This window comes from Lontra canadensis, unplaced genomic scaffold (assembly GCF_010015895.1).
Source record: "Lontra canadensis isolate GAN:19392208 unplaced genomic scaffold, GSC_riverotter_1.0 scaffold1, whole genome shotgun sequence".
Classification (NCBI taxonomy): domain Eukaryota; kingdom Metazoa; phylum Chordata; class Mammalia; order Carnivora; family Mustelidae; genus Lontra; species Lontra canadensis.
Window position 1 is genome coordinate 12,036,243 of NW_022630995.1, and position 25,881 is coordinate 12,062,123.

The 25,881-nt window shown below is 36.2% G+C and overlaps 2 pseudogenes; both read left to right on the top strand.

Moving 5' to 3' along the window:
• Positions 1–25,881, top strand: part of LOC116860300 — a 70,230-nt pseudogene that overhangs the window by 30,459 nt on the left and 13,890 nt on the right.
• LOC116860371 lies at positions 18,902–19,389 on the top strand (annotated as a pseudogene).

The window sequence follows — 25,881 nt, forward strand, 5'->3', positions numbered from 1 at the left end:
AGCTCTAGGAGTTGTGGAAAGGTGCTGCTCTGACCCACAGAATATAGACGCTGGATCCGTACAAAGAAAATCCTGGTTGAACTTGTCCAGTGAGGTCATGAAGTGACTGTTCTGACACCTTTAGCTTCTGTTCTTATTTATCCCAACAAAAAATCTCCTCTTAAATCTGAGATATTCCCTTCATCTTTAAGTAAAAATGATACTGAGGTTTCTATGATGCAACTGGTCAATAAATGGATATATATGGTCTACCAAAATATACATTTTGGACATGTTTTTCACTAATGCAAGGAGCCGTTTGGAAATGTTCTCACTGTCTTGAGAAACTCTGCAAAGATGCGGAGTTTAGGGCACCCGGGTGACTCAGTTGCTTGAGCGATTGCCTTCAGCTCAGGTCATGATCCTGGAGTCCTGGGATCAAGTCCTGCATTAGGAGTTCCTGCTCAGCAGGGGGTCTGCTTCTCCATCTGCCCTTCCCCCTCTCATGCTCACTCATTCTCATTCTCTCTCTCTCAAATAAATAACTAAAATCTTTTTTAAAAAAGATGCAGAGTTTAAACAAGAAATTATGACAAAACTATAAGAATCAAGTTTTGATGTCATTCTTGCAGATGCCATTGGACCCTGTGGTATGCTGCTGGCTAACCTACTTAAAATATCTTTAGTGCACAGTCTTTGCTTCTCTCCTGGCTATGCATTTGAAAAATATAGAGGAGGATTTCCTTTTACTCCATCTTATGTACCTGTTACCAAGTCAGAATTAAGTGAGCAAATGACATTCATGAAGAAAGTAGAAAGTATGATATATGTGCTTTATTTTGACTTTTGGTTCCAAACATTTAATGAGAAGGGTTGGGATCAGTTTTAAAGTGAAGTACAGGTCAGTCATGTTTTTAACTGGTAGCATGAAGTCTTAATTCTAAGCAGCTCAGAAGGCAACCTTGTATAAAGTTAAAAGAAATTGTCTTTTATAAGTGAAATGATGAAAACATAAAGTGATCTGTCAATCTCACAAGATATTACGGAATGCTTAAATTATAAAGTCAGTTAAGAAGACCCTGTGGTCCATTGCTAATACAGAACACTCCAAGTATAAACCACAGATTGAAGCACTGAGGAGTTCCTTAAGCAATCACGTATTTGTTCTTGTTCATTTGTTTGTAACAGGCTTTATCTTAAGGAGGAGCTTTACTTCCACAGCAATATTAAGTAGAGATTCACCTTAAACACCCTGTCCTCTCACATTCATCACTCCCTGTATTATCAACATCCCCAGCAGAGGAGGACATGTGTTACAACTGATTAAACTATACGGACAGACCACTATCCTCCAAAGTCCATAGTTCGTGTAAAGGTTCCTTCCTGGGGTTGTACATTTGATAAGTCTGGAAAATGTGTAATGTTATGTATTCACCACTATCGTGTTGTACAGAATAGTTTCAGTACCCTAAAAATTCTCTATGCTCTTTCTAGTCATTTTACACATAAATTTTACCACACTTTTTTTGACAGAAGGCATTAGAAATTTCATGAACTATCTTTATCAAAGCAGACATTTAGACTTAAGATTTACATATTTCTAGCACAACTATCTATGGAGCATTGGAGGAAATTGTTTTCTCCTTGTTTAGTTTCCTTTAAAAATTAAACAGCTTTGCCATATTGTTTGAAGGCTCCTTCACAACTGACAGGTATAGAGGCTCTATCCCAGACTCAGGAACCTATAATTTGAAGTTACTAATGGTTGCATGTTCCTTAACTAAATACTTACAAATCTTGTTGAAGTATGGACACACACGTTATTAGTCTAAATTTTTTCAAAATTTTCAAAGAGAAAATGAGCCAAAATGAAGGGTGAACATATCTATTTCCATACTTTATGATAATTTCCAGCTACTTTTGCAAATATTTTTATTTAATGCACAAGTATTATTAAGCTCTTAACATGAACCTGATAGAGTAAAAGCCATACTCTCAAAAACTTCACAATGTTTTTGGAAAATCTGGGATCAAATGGCTTGCTAAATTGTAAGAAACTAGACTACAGCACTCTAGGCAAAAGTGTGTCCATGAGTGTGGTAGGATTAATTGATTGAGAAGATGAATTCAGTTTTTACATTTGCATTCATTACTTTTGCAGCTGCACAGAGTAAACAAATGCATGTTAAATATTATAGTGGCTTAAGTTTAAAAATTATTAATGATTATGAATGAGTGCATGTGACATTAGAGATGAAAGACTATTGCACTTTTTCTTTTGTATGTATATTTATGAACAATATATATATTTATATATTTTAATTTCCAAACCATAGGCACTTTTTTTTTACTTCTTTAGGTTTTATTTCATTTCATTTCGTTTCATTCTTTTTTCTTTAACATATAATATATTGTTAACCACATGATGTACAGGTCTGTGAATCATCAGGCTTACACACTTCACAGCACACACCATAGCACATACCCTCCCCAATGTCCATAATCCAACTACCATGCCCTACGCCCCGCCCCCAGCATCCCTCAGTTTCTTTTGTGAGATTAAGAGTCTCTTATGTTTTATCTCCCTCCTGATCCCATCTTGTTTCATTTTTCCTTCCCTACCCCCCAAAATCCCCACATTGATTCTCAAATTCCTCATATCAGCGCAATCATATGATAATTGTCTTTCTCTGATTGACTTACTTCGCTCAGCATAATACCCTCTAGTTTCATCCATGTCCTTGCAAATGGCAAGATTTCATTTCTTTTCATGGCTGCATGGTATTCCATTGTATATATGTACCACATCTTCTTTATCCACTCAGGTGTTGATGGACATCTAGGTTCTTCCATAATTTGGCTATTGTGGAGATTGCTGCTATAAACATTTGGATGTACATGCCCCTTCAGATCACTATATTTGTATCTTTAGGGTAAATACCCAGAAGTGTGATTGCTGGGAAGTAGGGTATCTCTATTTTCAACTTTCTGGGGAACCTCCATGCTGTTGTCCAGAGTCGCTACACCAGCTTTCATTCCCACCAGCAGTGTAGGAGGGTTTTCCTTTCTCCACATATTCACCAAACATCTGCCATTTCCTGAATTGTTAATTTTAGCCATTCTGACTGGTGTGAGGTGGTAACTCATTGTGCTTTTGATTTGTATTTCCATGATGCCAATTGATGGGAGCACTTTTTCATGTGTCTTTTGGCCATCTGGATATCTTTTGTGCAGAAATATCTATTCATGTCTTCTGCCCATTTCTTGATTGGATTCTTTGTTCTTTCGGTGTTGAGTTTGATAAGTTCTTTATAAATATTGGATACTAGCCTTTTATCTGATATGTCATTTGCAAATATATTCTCCCATTCTGTTCGTTGTCTTTTGGTTTTGTTGACTGTTTCCTTTGCTGTGCAAAAGTGTTCAATATTGATTAAGTCCCAATAGTTCATTTGTGCCTTGTTTCCTTTGCCTTTCATATTGTTTTTAAGAAGAAGTTGCTGTGGCTGAGGTCAAAGATGTTGCTGCCTGTGTTCTCCTCAAGGATTTTGATGGATTCTTTTCTCACATTGAGGTCTTTCATCCATTTGGGGTCTATTTTTGTGTGTGTTATAAGGAAATGGTCCAGTTTCATTCTTCTGCATATGGATGTCCAATTTTCCCAACTCCATTTGTTGAAGAGACTATTTCTTTTTTCCATTGGACATTCTTTCTTGCTTTGTCAAAGATTAGTTGACCATAGAGGTAAGGGTCTATTTCTGGGCTCTCTATTCTGTTCCATTAATCTATGTGTCTGTTTTTGTACCAGTACCATATTCTTTTGATGATGACAGCTTTGTAATAGAGCTTGTAATCTGGAATTGTGATGCTACCATCTCTGGCTTTCTTCTTCAACATTCCTCAGGCTATTCGGGTTCTTTTCTGGTTCCATATAAATTTTAGGGTTATTTGCTCCATTTTTTTGAATAACAGGGATGGTATTTTGATAGGGATTGTGTTAAATGTGTAGAATGCTTTAGGTAGCATAGACATTCTCACATTTGTTCTTCCAATCCATAAGTGTGGAACATTTTTCCATTTCTCTGTGTCCTTCTCAATTTCTTTCATGAGTACTTTATAGTTTTCTGAGTATAGATTCCTTGCCTCTTTGGTTAGATTTATTCCTAGGTATCTTATGGTTTGGGGAGCAATTATAAATAGGATTGACTCCTTAATTTCTCTTTCTTCTGTCTTGTTGCTGGTGCACAGAAGTACAACTGATTTTTGTGTATTCATTTTATATCCTGACACTTTACTGAATGTACAAGTTCTAGCAGATTTGTAGTGGAGTCTTTTGGGTTTTCCACATAAAGTATCACATCATCTGCAAAGAGTAATAGTTTGACTTCTTCTTTGCTGATTTAGATGCTTTTAATTTCTTATTGTTGTCTGATTGCTGAGGCTAGGACTTCTACTACTATGTTGAGTAGCAGTGGTGAAAATGGACATCCCTGCCCTGTTCCTGACCTAAGCAGAAAATTTCTCAGTTTTTCTCCATTGAGAATGCTATTTGCTGTTGGTTGTTCATAGATGGCTTTGACGATATTGAGGTATGTATGCTCTATCCCTACACTGTGAATAGTTTTGATCAAGATAGGATGCTGCACTTTGTCAGTGATTTTTCAGCATCTATTGAGAAGATGATCTGGTTCTTGTTCTTTCTTTTATTAATGTATTGTTTCACTTTGATCAATTTGTGGATGTTGAACCAACCTCACAGCCCAGGAATAAATCCCACTTGCTCATGGTGAATCATCCTTTTAATGTACTGTTGGATCCAATTGGCTAGTATTTTGGTGAGAATTTTAACATCTGTGTTCATCAAGGACATTGGTCTGTAGTTCTCTTTTTTGATAGGGTCTTTGTCTGGCTTTGGGATCAAGGTAATGCTGGCTTCATAAAATGAGTTTGGAAGTTTTCCTTCCATTTTTATTTTTTGGAAAAGTTTCAGGAGAATAGGAATGAATTCTTCTTTAAATATTTGGTAGAATTCCCCTTCGAAGTTGTCTGGCCCTGGGCTCTTGTTTGTTTGGAGATTTTTGATGACTGTTTCCATCTCCTTACTGGTGATGGGTCTGTTCAGGTTTTCTATTTCTTCCTGGTCCAGTTTCAGTAGTTTATGCATCTCTAGGAATGCATCCATTTCTTCCAGATTGTCAAATTTGCTAGCATTTAGTTGTTCATAATATGTTCTTATAATTGTTTGTATTTCTTTGGTGTTGGTTGTGATCGCTCCTCTTTCATTCATGATTTTATTTATTTGGGTCCTTTTTCTTTTCTTTTGGATAAGTGTGGCCAGGGGTTTATCAATATTATTAATTCTTTCAAAGAACCAGCTCCTAGTTTCATTGATTTGTTCTATTTTTGTTCTTGTTGTTTGTTTGTTTCTATTTCATTGATTTCTGCACTGATCTTTATTATTTCTCTTCTCCTGCTGGGTTTAGTCTTCCTTTGCTGTACTTTCTCCAGCCCCTTTTGGTGTAGGGTTAGGTTGTGTATTTGAGACATTTTTTGTTTCTTGAGAAAGCCTTGTATAGCTATATATTTTCCTCTCAGGACTTTGCTGTGTCCCACTGATTTTGAACAGTTGTCTTTTGATTATCATTTGTTTCCATGATTTTTTTCAATTCTTCTTTGATTTCCTGGTTGACCCTCTTTAGTAGGATGCTTTTTAGCCTCCATGTATTTGTGTTCTTTCCAACTTTCCTGTTGTGATTGAGTTCTAGCTTCATTGTGGTCTGAAAATATACAGGGAATGATCCCAATCTTTTGGTTCCAGTTGAGAGCTGATTTGCAAACCAGGATGTGATCTATTCCGGAGAATATTCCATGTGCACTGAAATAGAATGTGTATTGTGTTGCTTTGGGATGGAATGTGTTGAATATATGTGTTATCCATCTGGTCCAGTGTGTCATTGAAGGTCTTTATTTCTTTTTTGATCTTTGCTTGAATGATCTGTCCATTTCAGTGAAGGAGGTATTAAATTCCCCTACTATTATTGTATTACTGTCAAAATGTTTCTTTGATTTTGTTATTACTTGGTTTTTATATTGGCTGCTCCCATGTTAGGGTCTTAGATATTTAAAATTGTTAGATCTTCTTGTTGGAGAGACACTTTGAGTATGATATAGTGTCCTTCCTCATCTCTTTTTATACTCTTTGGCTTAAAATCTAATTAATCTGATATAAGGTCTGCCACCCCAACTCTCTTTTGATGTGCATTAGCATGGTAAATGATTTTTCACACCCTCACTTTAAATCTGGAGGTGCCTTTGGGTCTAAAATGAGTTTCTTGTAGACAGCATATAGATGGGTCTCATTTTTTTTTAACCCATTCTGATATCCTGTGTCTTTTGATTGGGGCATTTAGCCCATTCACATTTGGGTAACTATTGAAAGATATGAATTTAGTGCCATTGTATTGCCTGTAAGGTGACTGTTACTGTATATTGTCTCTGTTCCTTTCTGGTCTACTACTATTAGGCTCTCTCTTTGCTTAGAGGACCCCTTTCAATATTTCCTGTAGGGCTGGTTTGATGTTTACGAATTCTTTCAGTTTTTGTTTGTCCTGGAAGCTTTTTATCTTTCCCTCTATTTTCAGTGATAGCCTAGCTGGATGTAGTATTCTTGGCTGCATGGTTTTTGTTTTGTTTTGTTTTGTTTTGTTTTCATTTAGTGCTCTGAATGTATCATACCAGTTCTTTCTGGTCTGCCAGGTCTCTGTGGATAAATCTGATGCTTATCTAATATTTCTATCATTGTATGTTACAGACTTCTTGTCCTGGGCTGCTTTCAGGATTTTCTTTTTGTCACTAAGACTTATAAATTTTACTATTGGATGGCGGGGTGTGGACTTGTTCTTATTGATTCTTAGGGGGGTTTCTGTGCCTCCTGGATTTTGATGTTTGTTCCCTTTGCCATTTTAGGGAAATATCTACTATAATTTGCTCCAATATACCTTCTGTCCCCCTCTCTCTTTCTTCTTCTTCTGTAATCTCAATTATTCTAATATTGTTTCATCTTATGGTATCACTTGTCTCTCAAACTCTCCCCTCATGGTCCAGTAGTTGTTTGTCTCTCTTTTGCTCAGCTTCTTTATTCTCCATCATTTGGTCTTCTATGTCACTAATTCTCTCTTTTGCCTCCTTTATCCTAGCAGTAAGAGCCTCTTCTTTTGATTGAATCCCATTAATATCTTTTTAAATTTCAGCTTGGTTATATTTTAGTTCTTTTATTTCTCCAGAAAGGGCTTTTATTTCTCCAGACAGGGTTTCTCTAAAATCTTCCATGCCTTTTTCAAGCCCAGCTAGCCCATTCTGAACTCCAGATCTGACATATTACCAATGTCCATATCAATTCGGTCCCTAGCTTTTGGTACTGGGTCTTGTTCTTTTTTTTTTTTTTTTTTTTGTGGTGAGTTTTTCTGCCTTGTCATTTTATCAAGATAGTATATGAGTATATGATAAGAGTATATGAACGAAGAATAAAATAGTAAAAGGGTGGCAAAGACCCTAGAAAAATGTATGTTATCCATATCAGAAGAGATCCCATATTGGAGGGAGTAGGAAGGGGTTAAAAAGAAGTTTAAAAACAATTTTTTAAATTAAAAATAAACACACACACACACACATAAATATATAATAAAATTAAAATATATATAATAAAATAAAAAATATATATTACATATATATTAATATATACATGTATAGAATATATATATTTGTGTGTGTGTGTGTATATATATATGTATATATACACATTAGACTGGTGAATAGAACAGAGCCACCCACTTGATTTTGGGTGTATTTTGTTCTCTTAGAAAAAACTACCTCCCAAAATTGTAAAGAAAGAAAAACATATATACACAAAAATAAGGGTAAATATGATGAAGGGATGGAATATGATTGTAAAGATGAAAATTTTTTAAAAATTAAAAAAAAAGGAATTAGTAAGATAAGCTGGTTGGGAAAAGAAAGTGGAGAGAATTTGCTCAGGCTGGAGACTAGAACAAGGCCCTGTGCTTGATTTAGGGCATATTTTGATCTATTAGAAGAAGCTGTATCCCAAAAGTTTTTAGAAGAAAAACCCTATATGTGTACCAAAAATAAAGTTAGATAAGATGAAGGATAAAATATGACTATAATAATGAAAGTTTAAAAAGGTTGTTCTTGGTTTTGTTTTTGTTTTTAGAAAGGTGTTGTTAAGATAAACTAGTTAAAAAACATTAAAAGAGGAAAGAGGAAAAGTTAAAAAAATTAGAATAAAAAATTTAAAAATTTTAACTTTGCAAGATTAAATAATCATGAGGGGAAAACCATGAATTACATGCTTTGCTTTTACTCCTCTGGAATTCTGCTGTTCCTGATCAGTGAGCTTGGTCTTGGCAAGATGTTTTGTTGATCTTCTGGGGGAGGGGCCTGTTGTAGTGTTTCTCAAATGTCTTTGTCTGAGTCAGAACTGCACCACCCTTGCCAGGGGCTGGGCTAAGTAATCTGCTCGGGGTTCACTCTTAGGAGCTTTTGTTCCCTGAACACTTTCCGTAGAGCTCTGGAAGACGGGAATGAAATTGGCGGCCTCCCAATCTCCAGCACAGTGGAAACAAGAGCTCAGGGTCCCACTCCTCAGTGCACCCTCTGAGAAAGAAAGAGCTCAATCGCTTCCATCTCCCTGGTCTCCCACTGTGCTCCAAGCTCACCTGGCCTGTGACTGAGCATTTCTGTCTCTGGTGCACAGTCCCATTTGGAATCTCCAAACCCAGCAGATTCCTGCCACTCTGCTCTTCTGGTGGCTCTCCCCAGGTCAGCCATTTGTGGCATCCCTGCTCAAAGAGTAGTGGTCTGATTGTGCACAGATCACAGTTTAAGGTAATCCCAAGCTGAGAGCTCTCTCCACCGTTCTGTCTCCATAGCTGCCTTCTCCGCTCTAATACCTGTGAGCTCTGCTACATTCAGACAGCCCTGATCCTTTTGTTACCCCACGGAACCTGAGACCACACTGTCCCCGTGTGGGCTCCACCCCCACTTAGCATCTGGAGCAATGTCCCTCAGTGGAGCAGAATTTTAAAAGTTCAAATTTTGTGCTCCATTTCTCCACCACTTGCCAGGAGTTGGTCTCTCCCCCAGCAGTCTATCTTCCTGTTATTTTGGATTCACTTCTCTGCACATCCTACCTTTAAGAAAGTGGTTGATTTTCTGTTTCTAGAATTGCTGCTCTTCTCTTCAATATCCTGTTGAGTTTATAGGTGTACAGAATGTTGATAACTATCTAACTGTACTCCTGCAACCCAATGTCCTCTCAGTCTGCTACTCCTCCACCATCTTGAGTCCTTCTCCAAACCATAGGCACTTTTAAACACCTTTGGCTAAATTATTTCAAGCTTCTTTCAGAAAATTACCTGGTAAATTCACATTATAATATTCCTGTTTCCTCTACATTTTGCTTGCTTTTTTTCCCTTCAGGTAGATGCACTATATTATCTGAGTTATTGAGGAAAGATGAAATATAGTTCATTCAAGTCTACTGGGATCCTGAATTTCCTCACTCACTCCTACCACATTTTCAGTTTATTGGAGGACTCACCCACAAATCTGTCAATCCCTTGCCTATAGTAACATATTTCTGTATGTTTTGCTTTGTTTACTTTTCATTTTCAGTAGAAATGATTCTGTATTCTTTATTTAGAAGGTCTGATTACAGTGAGAAATGTATGGGAAGCTGATATATGCTAATTAAAAATGTAAATATTTATAATATCATTACAATTATATTAGATGAAATTATAATGTGAATTTTATTATCATTGCAAAGTAACATATTATACATGGAGACTTTGAGAATAGGGTCAGTTAAGGCCTTCATTATTCAACACACAAGAAAGTATCATTCATTCATTCATTCAAAGAATATTCTGGAAGTGACTAGTTCAGAGGTAAGTCCTGGATATTCAGAGAACAGTGTAAACACAATTTCTACCCATACACGCCTGACATTCTACTTGGAAAGGCAGAATATAAGCATGTGATAAAAATTACATGAAAAGTATTATAATATTACAATAAGGAAAGACCGCAATAGTAACAAACATTCAGCAGGAATCATAGAAAGGTATCTCATATCATTTATAAGTGAGACTTGAAGAGGAAGGAATGGGGAGAGAGGAAGACTATGAAAAGTAAATTAAGTAGAGTAATAATGACAGTTCCTGAGAAGTTTGTTTTGTCTAATAGAAAGGTTGAATAAAGAGGCTGATGATGCTGGACAAGTATGTTAGAGACAAATAATTATAAGGCTTCTAAAGCATCTACTAAGGGCATTAGGGAGCTAATTAAAAGGGGAAAGGGAGTGTGAAAAGGGAGAGATATGATCAGATTTCCTTTTTCAAAAAGTAAACAAGATGCCATCACTGGATTGGATTGTAGAGGGGCAAGAATGAAAAAGAGAACAATTTAGGAGGTTGTTGCAAGAGTTCAGGCAACATGATGGAAAAACCAGATGTTAAAGATAAGACTATGCCAACTCTACATTATCAGCCTCATATTTCTTTCAGTGAAAAAATTATTTAATATCTATAAAATCCTTAAAATGTCTCGGATACATAATCAGTGATACAGAAGTAGTATTAACTACTGTCATGATTTTGTTACTATTATGAGTATTATTACAAATCTAAATTTGTCTGCCTAATTTGATATGATTCCTCATTGAATAAGAACTAGTTTCCAAAGATAAAGACTACATTTTCTAGCAAATTTGTAGATATTCCTTGCCATACTTAAGAGTAAATGCGTAGTTTGACAATCAGATGAGGTATGAAATGCTCACATATTTTGGTAAGAGTTAAGGATCTTCACCAGTATTCTAGCTTAAGGGGAAAACAATTCCACAACAATATTATGTGTCCCCAACAATATTGGCAGCCAAAGCCAAAATTATTTGCCTTCCTTACAACATTTAAGTAATTACTCATTTGTGATCCCAGAGTTTGACCCTTAGAGCATAAAATGGATGTGCTTATTGGAGCAAGGGTTCTCAGCCATATACCAAGCCTGTATGAAACTTCAGTAAAGATCCCATAGGGAACTTAGTTTCTTGACACCATAATGTCAAAATGATCAAGGGGAAAATGGACATTGCATGTATGATAAGGACCATAAATTCTGCACACTTATTAAATTTCTACCACTTCTATCTGGAAACTACCAATAGTTTAAAGTTACAAAGTAACACTGTTAGTATATAGGATGATATTTCTTATAAGAAAAAGAATATATGTGTTTTAAATTCATTGTATATCTTTAAGACATTGGCAACAAGCATCCTTTACTGAGCTATTAAATGATCTATTCAGAGATCCTTTTTTGTCTACCATTTGATTAGCAGCAACATAAACCTGAGGTCTTATTTAGGGGTTAATTCAATTTCTCTTGATTACAAATTATTCGGGCAACCTATGGAAACTTTCACAAAGGTAAAGCCTGAGGTAAGATTTGTGAAAGTTCTATTCAATCTAAACCTATTCTTGGAAGATGTTCCCCTTCACACTAAGAGATGGTGATGATGTCAATAGGAGTGGAACAAGACAAGCAGGAAGAGGACAAGGAGAATGATGATTAGATGTATAATCATAATAATTAGTAATAGTAGCTGCTGTTATGACGTTGTAAAACAAGACTTGAATCCAAGTCAGTGTTTATGAAGCCTGTCCATATTCTTTATTTTATAAAATAAAGAGTTCTTAAAAACTACTTGCTTTCCATTAATTATGAGGTCCCAGAATTCTTCTGTACTCTTAAGAAATAAGGCATCTGGCAAATTGCAACAAGATCCTCTAAAAATGTTTATACATTTATGGGGTGCCTGTCTTGTCCGGAGCGTCCTCATCCAGAGCAGCCTTGTTGGGAGTGGCCTTGTTGGGGTCGTCGTTGTCTCCTCTTGGAGACAGCCTCTACCGGTCAGTTTGGTTTCTGATGCTTGGCGCAAAATAAAGCTTTGCTTGACTTTCACTTTGAATCAGTCTCGTTCCTTTGATCACGGACCCTAACATTGGGGGCTCGTTCAGGATCAAACAACGAGAACTGATCCAGCGTCAGAATTTCTGGGAAAAGCCTCTGGAGGTATTGGGATCTTGTCTGTCTGTCTGGTTGCAGAACTCCAGGGTATAGCCCACTGGGAAGAAGCTGGACGCAGCCATGCCCCCAGGGCTGGAGTGGATGCAGAGATGCTCCATCCCTCTGCTGGTAGATTGACAGGGGGTTCAAGTCCCCCTGGGTGGTCAGGGGTTTCAAGTCCCCCTAGATGGTAGGGTGGTTAAGTGACCGCCTCTTGATTTTGACTCAGTTCATGACCTCAGGGTTGTGAGATGGAGCCCCACAGTGGGCTCCATGATGAAAGTGGAGCCTGCTTTAGATTCTCTCTCCCCCTATCCTTGATCCTTCCTCCTCACTTCCACACACACAGTCTTTCTTTCTAAAAAAAAAAAAAAAAAAAAAAAAAAAAAAATTAGACATTTTTACTTCATAATATGCAAATATAACACTATACAGATAAAAATAATCAAAATGAGCAAAAAATGCATGTATTTTTTCACATCAAGTATATACCTGGATGGAGACCAGAGGTGAATCTTACTTCTTTTTTTATTCTCTTTCATACTTTTCCAAATATTCTTTTAATAAGCCTGTGTTATTTTAAAGCAAACAGACACACCATTAGTAATTTGCTACTTTTCTTTACTGGAATTATAATGACTACCTTAAAATGTTTTCTATGCTTTCAGTGTTCGTTGATAATCTCATTTGTCTAACTCCTAAGTATGAAACATTATGATTACATTTATACTTAATTGAATATAAAAATAAGTACATGTAATATGAGTATTCTTATTACATCAGTACTTCATTGGTACTGTACATGTAACATCTCTTGTCCTTGCTTCTTTATCTGTCATGCCAGGGGTTTTACTAGATGTCTCTTCATCTATTTAGAGTCTAACATGCTATAATTTTGCAGTTTGACTCATGATATAAGGTATTTTATTTACCTCGATAAGTTCTATGGAGATTTAGTGGTAAGGAACTAGACACCTTAGGGCCAAATACTCGCTGTATAAGTAGATTCCCCAGAATGACCTTGAGGGTAAGACTCTGGAACAAAAATGCTAAAATGATCATCAGCCAACCAGAAAATAATAGTTCTCAAGGGAAGAAATATATTGAACATATTCTTCTTATTGAAAGCCTTAAAACAAGCAAACAAACAAACAAACAACACTTTCCTAAATATATTTTGCAGTCCTAGAGGGAAAGGATAAGATACCACAGTTAATATTCTACTAATTATTGGCATTTTATTACATACAGTCACATTCATAATGTCCACAACAAAGTATCTTAAGTTTCTGTGTAATTACTTCTTACAGAGCAATTTTCAACACCTTTCTGGATTGTCTTTCTGTCTCCTAATTCTCTCCTTAGAGCAATTATTATCCCCATTGTGGGGATATATCAGGGGGCACTGAAAAATAACATCTTCTCTTTTATAACTAGTGCCTCTCTATTTTCTATTAAAAAAAAAAAAACTCACAGTCTTCCATAAGTTGATAACACATTTCATGATAAAGAACAGCCTTTCCTTCTTCTGATTCCTATATCATTGCCATCATACTTCCTGCTACCTTGACACAGTATTTGTCAGACTCAACAACTTCACTATTTCATTAAGGGAATATATTCTAACATGTCCCCAGATCAATACACACTCTGTTATATTCATTTTTCAAGTCACAAGAAATGCACCTGTCTTTTATAAAGCCTTCACTTACCTTTCCAGCTGACTTAGTGCCTCTTCCTTTGAATTCTGAAAGATACTCTAATGCAGTTTGAGTTGTACACAAACCTCTTGAATAAATACACTGCCTCTTTCAAAACCTTATATTATCTTATTCTCTTCTTATTTCTAAGACTTATAATCAACAATTTGCTAAATTCACTCAATCTCAAGTAATCCAAAACCAAAGACTTCGTAACTCATGGTGGAATCAAAGGCATCTATGAGGCAATCTATTATGGGAACCCCATAGTGGGCATCCTTTGCTTTCAGATCAAACTGCTAACATTCCCCACATGAAGGTCAAGGGAGCAGCTGCCAAACTGGACATCCACACAATGTCTAATACAGATTTGATCAATGCAAGGACAGTCATTAATGACCTTTCATGAGTATTAAATTTCTTTTTCAATAGCTAGAACTATTGATAGGCTCTTCTGTCAACAGTGACTATGAGTTTCATACCATTCTTGAGGCTAATTTTCAAATTAGCAACATGAATTAGCTGATTTTAAATCCACTTTTATTTTCAACCATCCATTTCAAAGTTGCATTTTAACCTCATTGATTTAATAGACAATTAGTGCAACAACTTTCTACCCCCAAAATATAAAATAATATACATAACTTAAAAAGGACACTTCTTTAAAAATAGGATAGAACTCAAAGAAGGAGATAATGATGAACTAGTAGAAATATCATAGATTATATCAACACAGTATCTAGAATTTCTGAAATTAAAAATCTCTTTTGGCTCAAAGGTTGATTATATCATCATTATTTGAGTAGATACTGTAATAAAATGTAATTTTACATACAATAATTCACCTGTTTAAAGTACAAAATTCAAATATATATAGCACACTTACAAAGCTATGAAACCATCCCCACATCATAAATTTAGAACATTTTCATCATCCTAAAAAGAAACCTCATATGTCCTAGAGGTCATTTTGTATTCTCTCTCCCAAAGCAACCATTAATCAAATTTCTGTCCCTATAGATTAGCTTTCCTGGGCATTTATATAAAAGAAGTCTGCCATCCACAGTCTTTTGTAGCTAAATTCTTTTATGTAAAACATGGATTTTTTAAATGTTTTAAATTTATTATTAAAGTATAATTGACAGAAATGTTATATTAGTTTCTGTTGCCAATTGTTAAAATTGAGGTATCTTCTCATGATTGGACTGTAAGTATTCTTTATATACTGTGGATATAAATAATCAGAAATTTGATTTGCAAATATTTTCTCCCTTTCTGGATGGTTGATTTTTCACACTCTGGTGTCTTCTCAAGCAGAAAACTTTTTAATTTTGATAAAATAAATTTTTGGTAATTAAGTTTTTCAGTACTCCAAAGGAAAATACTATATTGTGGCATTTGTAGTGCCTAACATGGCAACCATCACGCAGCATTTGTTAACTACTATCAGCATTATTATTTGAGAAGGATATCACCTAAAGAATACATTAAAAATGAACAGAATAGAGAGCCCAGAAATGGACCCTCAACTCTATGTTCAACTAATCTTTGACAAAGCAGGAAAGAATGTCCTATGGAAAAAAGACAGTCTGCTCAACAAATGGTGTTGGGAAAATTGGACAGCCACATGCAGAAGAATGAAACTGGATCATTTCCTTACACCATACACTAAAATAAACTCCATATGGATGAAAAAACTCAGTGTGAGACAGGAATCCATCTAAATCCTTGAGGAGAACACAGGCAGCAATCTCTTCACCTCAGCCACAGCACTTCTTCCTAGAAACATCACCAAAGGCAAGGGAAGTAAGGGCAACAGGGAACTATTTGGATTTCATCAAGATAAAAAGCTTTTGCACAGCAAAGGAAACAGTCAACAAAACCAAAAGCCAACCAGCAGAATGGTTATATGTATTTATATATAACAGAAGATGTTTGCTAATGATGTAGCAGATAAAGGGTTAGTATCCAAACTCTACAAAGAACTTATTAAACCCAGCATTCAAAGAACAAATAATCCAATTAAGAAATGGGCAGCAGACATGAACAGATATTTCTGCAATGAAGACATCCAGATGGCCAAAACACCTATGTAAAAGTGCTCAACATCACTTGGCATCAGGGAAATACAAATGAAAACCACAAGGAGATACCACCTCACACCAGTCAGAAGGACTAAAATTAAAAAGCTAGGAAACAACAGATGTTGGCGAGGATGGAGTGAAAGGGGAGCCCTCCTACTGTTGGTAGAAATTCAAGCTGGTACAGCCACCCTGGAAAATAGTCTAGAGGATTCTCCAAAATAAAAATTAATTAATTAATTAATTAATTAATTAAAAAATAAAAAATAAAAATAAATAAAAATTTAAAAAGCTACCATATGACCCAGAAATTGCACTACTGGGTATTTACCCCAAATGTACAAATGTAGTGTTCCAAAAGGGCATGTGCACCCCAATGTTATAACAGCAATGTCCACAATAGCCAAACTATGTAAAGAGCCCATATGTCCATCAACAGATGAATGGATAAAGAAGCTGTGGTATAGACATCTAGTGAAATATTACCTAAGCATCAAAAAATGAAATCTTACCATTTGCAACAACATGGATGGAACTAGAGGATATTATGCTAAGTGAAATAAGTCAGTCAGAGAAAGACAATTACCATATGATCTCACTGATATGTAGAATTTGAAAAACAAGGCAGAGGATCATAGAGGAAGAGAGGGAAAAATGAAACAAGAAGAAACCAGAGAGGGAGACAAATCAGAAGAGACTCAATCTTAGGAAACAAACAGGGTTGTTGGAGTGGGGGTGAGGGATGGGGTGCTGAGTGATGGACATTGGGAAGGGTATGTGTTGTGGTGGGTGTTGTGTGAGACTGATGAATCACAGACCTGTACTTCTGAAACAAATACTTTATTATATGTTAATAATAATAATAAATACTCACCTGGCTGCTTTCCCTCTCATGCTCTGCCTTTGATAATGGATGTAAAGTCTTATTAACTCACTAGCCCCTCAGGGCTCAGCAGAGGCAACAGACAGAAATGCCCATCTCCCAATTTTTCCCTGAAAGAGCCCTATTTGCGTACCTTGAAAGCTGCTGCCTGAGGAATAGGCTTCAAATTCAGCACACATCTAGCAACAGACGGAAATCCACCCTGGAGTTCAGGGGGTGCTATTCTCATGCTCACACTTTCACCCATTCCAGATCACCACTGTCTCACCAGAATGACCTTGTACCCATGTCTGGCAGGCTGACTTTTGGGGGAGGTACACAGGAGACATAAAACTTGATCAGCTGGCTCAAATGTAACAACAACATCATATGTTAGTCCACAAAAATGTCTAAATAAATTTTAAAAAATTGAAATCGTATCAAGCAAATTCCCTGATTTGGTGCACAGATGTGTCAGAAGTGTTGTATTGTGAAGTAATAAGAACTACCTATATTGGTCTCAGCTCCCAGTCTCTGACAGAGAGTTCCTAAAATCCTTATAAATTCCTTAGTGATAAGTAGACTGGGAGCATCTTTTGTTCTAACATTTTGTCTTTGTCCTCAGTCCCTGACACAGGGCTCCTAAAACCCTTGTAAATTCCTAAGTGATAAAAGCATTCTTTTATTCTAATGAGGTAATTCTAGGTGGGCTCCTAGAAAGAGGAGAGGTTAAACCAGGAAAACCACAGCATAATTGGAGCTTGGGATTTTTCAACATCACCCCCCACTTCTTTAAATGGGAGAGATGATAGAACTGGAGCTAATATTGATCATGCTTCCATGAGAAAGCCTTCATAAAAATCCCAAAGATACAGGGATCAGAAAGCCTTCAGATTGGAGAACATATCCATTTATTTGGGGCTGGTATACCCCAAATTCACCAATATAGAATCTGCTATACTCCCAAGCCTCCTAGACCTTGTATTATGGATCTCTTCATTTGGCTGTCCATATCCTGTAACAAACTGATAAATGTAATTTAGTGTTTCCCTAAATTTTGTGAGCTGTTCCAGCAAGTAATCAAAACCAAGGGGGAAGAGGTCAAGAAAATTTCCAATTTGTATCGAAGTTGAACAGAAGCTATAGGTAACCAGAGGATGTACTACCTGTAATTAGCATCTGAAGTGGCATCCTATAAGACAAGAGCCCTTAACCTGTGAGACATGGTGTTGTCTCTGTCACTTCCTGAGGATACACAGGAGAAGAATAAGGCACAGACACGTCAGCTGCAAGAGAAAGGGAGCAGGGGTGACAGTAGAAAAGACTGTTGCCCCGAACAACTCCTCAGTCTCATATTTATTGGAATGCAGGTAACAATCAATAAAGAAGCCAGAGTAGGTTACACATTGACCATGAGTCTTGTAGATAAGTAAGAAGAAAGACAAAATATATCTGGTCACATAGTACATGACCTATCATGAGTAAGCCCAAACAAAAGATTGTCTGACTAACTGCAGGCACCTTCTGAGAGGGGGGAATAACAGAAAATAAAACAGGTGGCATTCTGCCCTGAGTGAGCTGGGCATCCCCAGGTGCTCAGCTTCAAAGACCTATATTATCCTCTCCCCTAGTGGCCTATTGCCAGCACATGTTTTTCTTAAGTCTATATCTAAGCATGATTAGTGGCTAGTATCATTTCTGATGGGTTGTATTTTAAATAGTACATTCTTTTGAGGGATGGTTAGTCTCCAGGTAGTAGTGTCAGAACTGAACTAAATTCAAGGACACCCAGATGATGTCACAGAAAGGAAAAATTAAGACTCTATCTATTTGCAGGTGACATAATATTATATATAGAAAACTGTAAAGACCCCCCCCAAAAAAAAAAGAAAAATACCAAAAAACAAAAACTAATTACAAGGGCTGTGTCTTGAGCGTGAGCCCTTATGGAGACATACCAGCTTCCCCACAGGGAGGAGGCCAAGGCTACAGCTTGAGGGAGGACCTGTGTCTGTTACAGCCAGTGTGAGGTGAGGAGAAAATTCTTCCCTGCTGCTCAGATAATCAAGAGTTTTGGCTGGACCTTTGAGTACGCACCAAAAGAGTGAGCAGCCAGAAAAAAAGCACAGGCTATGGCACTGAAATGAATTAATAAGGAACTTAGTGACTTGGCCCATGACTCACCAGCACAACATTCTGCAGGTCTGGTTGGAGATTGCATGTTTCATTGGAAAGCAACAATCGTGGGACCTAATGACAGCTCATATCAAGGCAGCGTATTGTTTTTAACAGTTAATTTTCCTGCAGATTACACCTTCAAATCACCTAAGGTTGCATTTACAACAAGAATTTATCATCCAAATATTAATAGTAATGGCAGTATTTGTCTTGATATTCTAAGGTCACAATGGTCTCCTGCTGTAACTATTTCGAAAGTTCTTTTATCCACTTGTTCATTGGTGTGTGATCCAAACCCAGATGACCCCTAGTACCAGAGATTGCATGGATCCAGAGAACAGAGAGAAGTACAACAGAATATCTTGGGAATGGATTCAGAACTATGCCATGTGATGCTTCCTTAAAGTCAGAATAACCTGTATTAAGCTGGAATAAACTTTAAATCACTGTTCCTTTTGTTTGTTTGTTTGTTTGTTTCATTTTTTTACCTGACTGCTCCCCTATTAGACCTCATCTGTTTTAATTTTATTTTTTGTTTGCCTTCCTCCACCCATTCACATGCTCATCTGAGAAGACTTAAGTTCTTCCAGCTTTGGACAGTAACTGCTTTTAGAAACTGGAAAGTAGTTACAAGAGAACAGTTGCTCAAGATTTAGAATTTTTTAAAAAATTAAGCATGTTTATTACATGGCCAGTGTCTTCACTCTAACTTGGTTATGAGACTAAAGCCATTCCTCACTGCTCTAACATGCTGAAGAAATCATCTGAGTGGGAGGGAGATGGATGCTCGGTTGTCACATCAAAGGAAACAGCATTATTCTAGCACAGTCCTTTTTAAGCCTTCCACTGTTACTGGTTTGAGGTTACATGTTATATTTTATGCTTATAACTGATGTGGCTGGAAAATAGGTATTGCGTTGATAGCATCAGCACAGCAAAAAACGCGATGTATTTTATGCGTGTCGATAAAGGAATGGCCTGTTCTTGTTCTGTAGAGAATGAAAAAGTGGAAGTCAAACACCCTTGTATTCCAAAATAGGGTCTCAAATATTTTGTAATTCTCATTTAAAATGTAAGGAGGCTTGGCGCTATGAGTTAATCTGTCTTCCAATATGCTATTTAATATAGCACTGAATAAATGAAGCAAGTTGCTGATGGATGAGTGAGCAACTCTGCTAGTAACTGATTTTTCTTCAATAAAGTTGCACAAACAACAACAAAATACTTGAAGTAATAAAGTCAGTAAAGTTGTAGTATACAAAATCAATACATAAAAATAAGTTGCATTTCTATATACTAACATCAACTATTAGAAGAAGAAATTAAGCTCTTTTCCTTAGCACTGCCTGAGAAGGGAACAGCCATCTCCTACTCAATATCCTGGCCATCCTCAGACCTCTGATGAAACCCAAGATCATTAAAAAGAGGACCAAGAAGTTCAGCCAACTTCAGTCAGACCTATATGTGAAAATTAAGCACAACTGGCAGAAACCCAGAAGCACCAACAATAAAGCACACAGACGATTCAGAGGCTAGACCTTGATGCCCAAATTGGTTATGGGAGCAACAAGAAAACAAAGCACATGCTTCCCAGTGGCTTCTGGATATGCCTAGTCCACACATCAAGGAACTTGAATTGCTGCTGATGTGCAAAATAATGATGCCCAATGCTCTCCTCAAAGAACCAATGGTCCAAAGATGGTGCCCAATGGTCTCCTCCAAGAACCACAAGGTCACTGTGGAAAGAGCAGCCCAGCTGGCCATCAGAGTCATCAATCCCAATGCCAGGATGCACAGTTAAGAAAGTTAATAGACAGCTTATATGCATTTTGTATATACAAAAAAAAAAAAAAAAAGAAAGGAAGGAAAAAAAAAGAAAGAAAGAAAGAAAAAGGAAAAAAAAAGAAAAGAAAAAGAAGAAATTAAGAAAGCAACCCCATCTATAATTCCATCAAGAAAAATAAAATGGTGAAGCACCAGCCATTGACTGGGTGGCTCAGTCAGTTAAACATCTGACTCTTGATTTCAGTTCAGGTCATGATCTCAGGGTCATGAGATCAAGCCCCTCATCAGCCTCCCCACTCAGTGTAAGTCTGCTTGTGTCCCTCCCCTGTTTGCACTTTCACTCTCTTTCTCTCTCTCTCATACAAATAAATAGAAATCTTTTTATTTTTTAAAGAATAAAAAAAAACTTCATTCAACTAGGGAGGTGATAAATCTATACCTTGAAAACTAAAGAGAGTGATGAAGGAAATTGAAGAAGTCTCAAATAAATGGAAAGATATTTCATGCTCATGTATTGGAAAAATTAATATTGTCAAAATATCCACACTACCCAAAGCAATCTATAGATTCAATGCAATCCCTATCAAAATTCCAATTGTATTTTTCACAGAAATACAACAAAGGATCCTAAAATTTGTATGAAACCAAAAAGATTCAAAACAGTGAAAGCAATCTTGAAAAACAAATACAAAGCCAGAGGCATCACACTTCCTGATTTGAAATCATAGTTCAAAGCTTTAGGGATCAAAAAGTATAATACTGGCATTAAAACAGACACATAAGCTGTGATCACCAAGACAGCATGGTACTGGCATAAAAACAGACACATAGACCAGTGGAACAGATAGAGAACCCAGATATGGACCCTCAACTTTATGGTCCAATAATCTTCGACAAAACAGGAAAAAATATACAGTGGAAAAAAGATAGTCTCTTCAATAAATGGTGCTGGGAAAACTGGACAGCTATATGTAGAAGAATGAAACTCGAACATTCTCTTACACCGTACACAAAGATAAACTCGAAATTCATAAAAGACCTCAAAGTGAGACAGCAATCCATCAGAATCCTAGAGGAGAACATAGGTAGTAACCTCTTCGATATCAGCCACAGTAACTTCTTTCAAGATATGACTCCAAAAGCAAAGGAAACAAAAGTGAAAATGAACTTTTGGGACTTCATCAAGATCAAAAGCTTCTGCACAGCAAAGGAAACAGTCAACAAAACAAAGAGGCAACCCACAGAATTGGAGAAGATATTTGCAAATGACAGTACAGACAAAAGGTTGATATCCAGGATCTATAAAGAACTCCTCAAACTCAACACACACAAAACAGATAATCATATCAGTAAATGGGCAGAATATATGAACAGACACTTCTCCAATGAAGACATACAAATGGCTATCAGACACATGAAAAAATGTTCATCATCACTAGCCATCAGGGAGATTCAAATTAAAACCACATTGAGATACCACCTTACACCTGTTAGAATGGCCAAAATTAGCAAGACAGGAAACAACATGTGTTGGAGAGGATGTAGAGAAAGGGGAACCCTCTTACACTGTTGGTGGGAATGCAAGTTGGTGCAGCCACTTTGGAGAACAGTGTGGAGATTCCTCAAGAAATTAAAAATAGAGCTTCCCTATGACCCTGCCATTGCACTACTGGGTATTTACCCCAAAGATACAGATAGAGTGAAAAGAAGGGCCATCTGTACCCCAATGTTTATAGCAGCAATGGTCACAGTCACCAAACTGTGGAAAGAACCAAGATGCCCCTCAACGGATGAATGGATAAGGAAGATGTGGTCCATATACACTATGGAGTATTATGCCTCCATCAGAAAGGATGAATACCCAACTTTTGTAGCAACATGGACAGGACTGGAAGAGATTATGCTGAGTGAAATAAGTCAAGAAGAGAGAGTCAATTATCATATGGTTTCACTTATTTGTGGAGCATAACAAATAACATGGAGGACAAGGGGAGTTAGAGAGGAGAAGGGAGTTGAGGGAAATTGGAAGGGGAGGTGAACCATGAGAGACTATGGACTCTGAAAAACAACCTGAGGGTTTTGAAGGGGCGGGGGGTGGGAGGTTGGGGGAACCAGGTGGTGGGTCTTAGGGAGGACATGGATAGCATGGAGCACTGGGTGTGGTGCAAAAACAATGAATACTATTACACTGTAAAGAAATAAAAAATTAAAAATAAATAAATAAAACAGACACATATATCAATTGAACAGGAGAGAAAGCCCCAAAATAAATTCATACATTTTTGGTCAATTAACTTAAGACAATGGAGGCAAGAGTATGCAATAGGCAAAGAACAATCTTTTCAATAACTGTTGTTGGGAAACTGGACAGCCACATACAAATAAAGAACATTAGACCCCTCTCTCACACTATACACAAAAATTAACCCAAAATGGGTTGGAAACTTAAATGTGAAACTTGAAACTAGAAAATTCAAGGAGGAAAACATAGGAGATAAGTTCCCTGACATCGGTCACAGCAATAATTTTTGGGATATAACACATAAAACAAAGGCAACAAAAGCAAAATAAACCCATGAGACAACACCAAATTAAAAGCCTTCTGCACAGCAAAGGAAACCATCAAGAAAAAGAAAAGGTAATTTATAGAACGGGAGAAAATATTTACAAATTATATTTCTGATAATTGGTTAATATCAAAAAATATATAAATAACTCATTTAACTTCATGCAAAATAAGAAACAATCCAATTAAAATAATGGGTAGAGGAACTGAATAGACATTTCTCCCAGGAAGACATACAAATGGTCAACAGGTACATGAAAAGATGCTCAACATCACTAATCATCAGGGAAATGCAAAACAAAATAATGGGGTAACACCTCATACCTGATAGAATGGCTGTTACCAAGAAGACAAGAGACCATATATGTGTGAGTGTTGGCAAGGATGTAAAGAAAAAGAAACGCTTGTACACTTTTGGTGGGAATGTGTGTTGGTGCAGCCACCATGGAAAATACTATGAAGGTTCCTTAAAATATTAAAAATAGAACTATCATATGACTCAGCCACCCAAGGAAATGAAATCACTATCTGCATTTCCATGTTTATTTTGGCATTATCTAAATAGCCATAACACAGGAACATTCTAAGCATCCATCAGTGATGAATGGATAAAGAGAATACAGTATATATCTATACATACAACTAGGACTCTTATTCAGTCATAAAAAAGAAGGAAATCCTGCCATTTGTGACAACATGAATGGACTTTGAGGGCATGATGCTAAGTAAAATAAATCAGACAGAGAAGACAAATACTGTATGATCTCATTTACATGTGAAATCAAAAATAATTGAACTCGTAGCAATGGGGAACAGACTGGTGGTTGCTAAAACTTGAGTTTGGGGGAAATGGGTGAAGGTGGTCAAAAATACAAACTTTTAGTTACAACATGAATAAGAACTGGGGAGCTAATACACAGCATATTGACTGTACTTAATGACACTGTCATGTATATTTGAAAGTAGTTAAGAGAGTAGATCTTAAATGATTCATCACAAGAAAAATTTATACCTATATGAGGTGATGGATGTTAACTAAAATTATAGGAATCAATTCACTATGTGTACATGTACCAAATTATTAAGTTGTATACCTTATAATGTTATATGCCAATATATCTCAGTAAAACTGAAAAATGACCTTTTAAAACACAGACACTAGAAAAACAGAAAGAAAGGAAACAATGTCCAAAACTAGTAGAAGAAAAAAAAAAAAAGCTCAGAATTAGAATACCAAAAAATAGAGAATAACAATAAAGCAAAATAACAGTACCAAAATTTGGTTCTTTCCAAATACCAACAAAACTAATAAAACTTTAGCTAGATACACACCCAAAAAAGAGAGACTCGCATTTCTAAAATAAGAAATGAGATTGAAGATATTACTACTAACTTTATGCCAACAAATGAGATAACTAGGTGAAAGGGACAAATCATTAGAAAAACATGAACTGTTTTAGACCCATAACAACAAAAATAGGGATTGAATTAGTAATCAAAAAACTACCGCAAAGGAAAGCCCAGGTCCAGGTCGATTCACTGAATGGTTCTACCAAGAATTTAAAGAAAAATTAATATTGTTTGTTTCTAAAAATCCCCAAAAAACTACAAGAAGAGAAAACACATGACACTAAATAAAACATGATACTAAAACCAAATAATGACATCACAAGAAAGCTGTAGATCAATATCCCTTATGAATATATGTAAAAATCCTCAACAAAATGTTAACAAACCAAATACTTAACCATATAGAAAGAATTACACACAAAAAAAATTGGAATTAATCCCAGGAAAACAAAGTGCCTTTAACATCTGAAAAATCAATTAATATAATACCACATACCAACAGAATAAAAGACAAAACTGCATGATCATCTTAATAAATGTGAACAAATTCATTGTTATTTCATGAGCTTCAACAACCTTCATGATAAGAATACTCAGTAATCTAGGAATAGAATTGAACTTCCTCCAACTGAAAAAAAGCACCTACAAAAAACCCATGCCAACATCATACTTAATGGTGAAAGACTTAAGTGCTTTCTTTCATAGATAAGGAAAAAGACAAGAAAAGCCACCCTTTCCACTTCTGTTCAATGTGTTACATAGGTACTAGCTAAAACATTAGACAAGAATATGAAATAAAATAAATTCCAATTTGAAAGGAAGAAATAAATCTATCTTTATTGGCAGATGATATAATAATATGTAGAGAAAATCTAAAGGGTGCCACTAAACTAATATTAGATCAAAACATGAACTAAGCAAGTTTTCAGGATACAAGATCAATACACAGAAATCAACTGCATTTCTATATATTTGCAATGACCACTCCAAAATGGAATTAAGAAAACAATTGCATATATAATACCATCAGGAAGAATAAAATACAAATAAATTTAATAAAAGAAATTCAAAGCTCAAAAACTTTGTGCTTCAAAGGATATCATCAAGAAAGTAAAAAACAAAACAAAACAAAACAACAACAAAACCCCAGAGAATTGGAGAATTATTTGCAAATCATGTCTGATAATGAGCTTGTACTGAAAACACATAAAAAACACCCACAACTCAATAAGA